This window comes from Morone saxatilis, unplaced genomic scaffold, assembly GCF_004916995.1.
Source record: "Morone saxatilis isolate NCDOM2014 unplaced genomic scaffold, NCSU_SB_2.0 Contig3, whole genome shotgun sequence".
Classification (NCBI taxonomy): Eukaryota; Metazoa; Chordata; class Actinopteri; family Moronidae; genus Morone; species Morone saxatilis.
Window position 1 is genome coordinate 12,398,209 of NW_023339873.1, and position 5,594 is coordinate 12,403,802.

Below are 5,594 nucleotides of genomic sequence, written 5' to 3' on the forward strand. Positions count from 1 at the left end.
CATTTCCTCACAAAATTTCAGCTAGATCTGATCATCCTGCTAGGAGTAGAACATGGAAGTATAAAAAATGACATTTCCTTTCACCACTAGGTGGCGCTCTCACTATTACTGAATATTATCACATAGACGTGTTCAGGGCGGGACTCTTATCAAACATGAGAAGTTTTGTTGAGATGCTAAATCCAAAATGGCCGACTTCCTGGATTTTTGGTTCGTCTGGATAAGATCTACGCGTGTGCCGATTTTTATGCATATCGGTGAATGGGGCCCCGGATGGTACAGTTTATGGGCCCCTGAGGGGCCATTTTGCCATGCTTATAGTGGAACCCTGAAAAATACAAAAAAAAATTACCACGACTGACATGTGCGCCGCGTTTCATGAGTTTTCGAGCATGTTGCGGCCTCCAAATATGTGATCGAAGTGGCAGAAAAATAAAAATAATTCCTTCCATTACAATAGGGCCATCGCACGATTTGTGCTCGGGTCCTAATTATTCAGTTGAAGCAAATCAGCATACCATTTCAGTACCATTTCTGATGCTCACTTATGCAACAGGGCCCAACTTCTGTTCTCCAAATACATGCAGTTAAAATAGTTCATATATTAACCTGGGCTGCTGGATTCAACCAGTTTGCTCAGTCTGAACATAAATGATAACCCGTGGCAGTAGTTCATCATAGCTTCTCCGTCTTTTGTCTCGGGTTATCTCTGATCTGCTCTCCTGTTGCACAAGTTGGATATCAGCTCCATTTCAAATTCCTGAAGAGAAATTATTTTCTCTTTAAGCTCCTCCATCAAGTTATGAACATGTGAATGTTTAATGTCAAGCGCTTTAGAAGTCTCCTCACAGACAATCAGACGAATTAATTTTCATTCTGCACTTTGCGTCTGCATGGTGCTCCTCCGTGTTTGCCCTTCTTAGCTCAAGAGGTCAACTTGCTTGATGCTTGACCACCTATCAAACAAACGATTGTTGAGTTCTGGTTTAGCATTGATTTACTCCAGTTACACCAAGCTTCAAGCATGAGCAACGCACCTTTTTATCCACTCCAGGGAGCAAATGACTGAATGCAGCAGCAGTACCAAATGCCAAATGTAACAGCTTTTGATTGAAGTTTTGTATGTTTGGGTAAGTATTTAACCATATTATATTGCCTCTTCTTCACCTCTGAGTGGTCATATAAAACCAAGGATGTGATCTAGATCTCTCATTGAAGACATTTGACATGTCATTGCAAGTCAAGTAATAAATACAGTGTGGAGCCTGACCAATATGGGATTTCTTTAAAACCAATACTGATACCAACTGGAGATTTCAACCTGCTGATCTCACAAAGCAGAACACCTCCATTTCTATAGTAGAGTAGACACAGCATCTTTCTTCATTCCCCAGCCAGGCCATAATGTTGCTGTGGAAGAGTTCCATGCTTCTCATAAAGAAGCACATGGTACCGTTTGGAGTCTGTAGGAGACTGCTTTTTTAACATGTGGTTAACGCTCATAGTCTAGTTAGGTTTTGGCACCAAAACTACTCAGGTTAATTTTGGCTTTACACAGGACATGAAACCTGGTCTCCTGGGTGAAAGATCTGTGTTTGTTTGACCCATACATCCACCTCCTTACATCAACTTACTCTTTACACTACATTACCTCAGGCGGATGGGTCCCATTTGACAGTGACAAAATGTTGGTATTTGAAAGCCTTTGGGCTGTGAAATCCCTTGTTCAGTCTAGTCTATGTATAACAGACACTCAATAGCTCACTCTATAGTGAGCAGCTAATTGAAATTCCAGAAACATACGAATCATTGTTGTTTTGCAGTGTAGAGTCTCACAACTGTAATGTTTCTATAAAATGTGATGCTCTGGATGGTGGGATTGTCAGCAGAATGTAGTGTGTGTGTTGTGAAGTGGCGGACAGCTGACTAAGTCCTGAGCAGTTGTGACTGCACAAATAGCTCTTTATTTAGTTTGTCCTTAGTGCGAAATGTATAAGCAGAGGGAAATGCATTACAGCCTTGGAGCACAACCATAATGTAAATGCAACTAAACAACAACAAAGTAATTAATTGTGTCGCATATTTAAAGAAATGACTCTTATATTCCCAGACACACCTTCACAGTGGGAGAAGTGGAGATTTAAAATAGAAACTGTTAAAGTGAACAATTTAGATTCCTTGAGAGCAGTTTAATTAAACATTCCGCTTTAGGATCTGTACATTCATTGTAATTCAAAGTATGCATTAGATGCTGTCTGGGTGGTTGCAGAGTCCGTCATCGCTCTGGCTTGTCTGTAGTCAATAAAAGCTCTTTCAACACAACACCACGTTACAACTGTTCGCGGTCTCCCCTGCGCAGGAGCCAGTCGGAGTGCAGTGTCAGTGGCAGCGGACCGCTCTTCACCATGAAATCTGTAGGAACTCATTTGATTAAATTATGACTTTTATTATTGTTGAAAATTGGTAAACTGGTAGACACTGGAAAGCCGTGGACGACACGGGGCACCTGTCGCTTGTGCATTTTCAGTGTTTCGACTCTGGACATCTGCAAGTTAAAGAGCATCGGAAACCCACAAAGGTAGGTCATTTTCATGTTTCACACACATTTACCTGAAGACGCACAGCCTTCACACAGCGTCTATTCTCGCCCACAGTGTGTTGACTTAACTGGGCATGAATGCTTTCCCAAAAAGCAAACGATAGGTTCACCACAGTGAAATAACGACTAGCATGAACTTTCTCAACATTAACCTGTCAACTCCCTTTTGTTTCAACATAACTACAAAATGAGCAAAAATAATGACACAAACTACTCCAGCCCCCATAAAAAGAACGATGTGTATTTTCACCTACATTGCTTACTCTTATTTATTTGTTGCTTTTTGAAAATGGTGACGGTTTGCAGGAGTTGGTGTAAATAATATGATCATATATCTAACATAAAAAAATGGTTTTAATTAGTTGGCTGTGCCAGTGCTGTTTTGAAAATGAAATACATCATTTAAAACTGTTCCACAAAGCATCAGTTCCTCTATAAGAAAGGAAAACAATGATGATGTTATAGACAACACAGTGTCATGAATGCTACCAGGGTATCTCCATTTGTTCCCCAGCACACTGGATTTAAAACGAAACAGTCACAATGTAGTCATTCTGGTTGTTTCTTTAATTTTTGGTCATTAGTGCAGTGTAGCCCTTTTTATACAGAGCAGTGCAGCCTTTGTGCATGCTGGGATCACTGGCTCTGTCAGCAGCACCCCTCCAAACCCCCGACCCCAGAACCCCCCTTAGTTGATTGACACCTGAGACTCCCTGTCATGTTCTAATTAAAGCTGCTGCATCAATTAAGGGTGCAGGTAGCAGTACCTCATCCATAATGGCAGCAGGGTCATACTTGTGAAAGATGTTATGTTGTGGAGGCGTATAGTGCATGGCAGAGGCAGCCTCTCCTCCACTGTTCAAGTTCTTTGTCATATGCACAACAATTAAGCAGTCTTTGTTGATGAGATTTGCAAAATAGTTCTCAGGCTCCCTCCAACAATGCTGACACAATATATTTAAAAGGGAAATCACACTATTAAAAATGAGAATGCAACATAAAATAGTGTAAAAGTTCAAAAACATCATGTGTATAAAATAAAATCGGATAAGGCCAATGACGGTCGTATCACAGCAAACTTGATGATTGTGTTGGACCGTGTGTGAAAAGGAGTACAGGAGAGGGCTGAGCACGCAACCCTGAGGGGTGCCATGTGAGAATGAGGATGGAAGATGTGGTGGTGCTTATCCTCACAGCCTGTGGTCTGCCTGTCAGGAAGGTCAGGATCCAGTTACATAGGGTGGTGATGAGTCCCAAATGAGGCCCCTTAAGAACCTGTCTGAGCAATTTCCCTTTATATAATACTTGCACAAAAGGGTTTAGGAATAGCCATGAACCAAAAGACACATGAGTTTGTGTTTAAGTAAAAAATCGATTTGTTTTTAATCCGTTTGTGTCATTCCCACAGTCTTCTCCCACTAAATGCAGCTAACAACAGAAGCTGGCAAGATGATGTGACAGAATGTAAAGTTTGTATGGAAATATATTTCTGTTATTATCTTCATGGATATTATCTTCAACATATGACACACTTTATCTTAACTTATGTATTTTTACAGACGCATAAAGAATTGTTAGTACATAAGTAGAGAACAGGGAGCTTTTCTGACTATGTATATTTTTTAACATGTTTTCAACACTACAGAAACACAAGTTCACCACAAACTTTGGCACATATAGGTCCAAAACTGCAATACCCATACATAAGCAGGAAAATCACTTAAGTCAAGTAGACTTAGCTCAGAGATAAGATCATTTGAACTACAGTCAGTGAACGGCATTATTACGTGTTACTCTGGTCCAGGTGGGAGAGGGCAGTGTGAAGGGCTAGGGCAATGGCGTTGTCTGTTGATCTGTTTGGGCTATATACTCAAATTGTAGTGGATCCAGTGTGTCAGGAAGAGAGGAGGTGACGTAGGTTTTGACTAAATGCTCAAAACACTTGGTTTAGGTGAGTGCTACTGGGCGATAATCTTTCATGCAGAGGGCTTTGGTCTTTTTGGGGATAGGGACCATGGTGCACACACCTTGAGAGCTCAGCCTGGGATGCCATCAGATCCAGGTACCTTGGTGGGTTAATCCTTTTGAAGCATTTGAACACATCTGCCCTGGATCTTACTAGTGGGCAGGGGGTACTGGGCTTTTTTTTAACTCCTCAGCTGGGAAGTGATCTCAAAGCCTGCACAGAAGGTGTTCAGTTCATCTAGAAGAGATGCAGACATTATTTCAGCACCACTGGTCTATCTTTTCCGATGGTTCTTTATCCAGACCATGTGTTCCTGATGTTGGAGCCCTGGTAGTTAGACTCCATTTTTTCCCTGTGTTGTTTCTTAGTGAGACATCAATATTTACTCTTCTTACACCTGACTGGATGAACATACTGGGCTGTCTATTCTTTTCTGGCTGCTCTAGCATTAACAGATTTCTCCAAAACTATCCACCAAAAATAGTTCCTTTACAAATTAATAGTAGGCCATGCAGTTGCAGAATGATACTCAATATATTAAATGTACTTGTTACAAGGGATGCACAATAATTATCAGGGCACATGATCCAAAATGTATATTATTTTGAATTATCAGGATAATTAAATTACAGCTGATTAAATTATCAGTCTATAATAATAATAATATACTTTGAATTCTTATGCAAAATGATTGATAGCCTTTATGTTCTATGACAACCAAAGTATGTTGGTGAAGTTTTTTAATTAACTATTCTAAAGAAACTAAATGAACATTTGAAGCGTCAGAACAGTTCTTTGTTGTTGCGTAAACAATAGTGATGTCAGTTCAGTCAGCCAACTCACGTTTGAGATGTTTATTAAAGCAGTAACATTATAGATTTTTGGCGTCTAGGCTCCGACCTCATCACTCCCCACACATACGTTTACAGAGATATTTGGGGAGCGATGTGCAAATACCTTGACCCCCTGTCGGAGCCTACAGGTGGATGCTGGGGCTTACAGCGTAGAAAGGCAGCAATAGTTTGGAGT

At 40.6% G+C, this 5,594-nt stretch overlaps 1 protein-coding gene across 1 annotated transcript in view; it reads left to right on the forward strand.

Moving 5' to 3' along the window:
* The window catches only part of ltk (leukocyte receptor tyrosine kinase), a 60,785-nt gene that overhangs the window by 35,855 nt on the left and 19,336 nt on the right, over positions 1-5,594 (forward strand). The gene's annotated exons all lie outside the window — the stretch shown is intronic.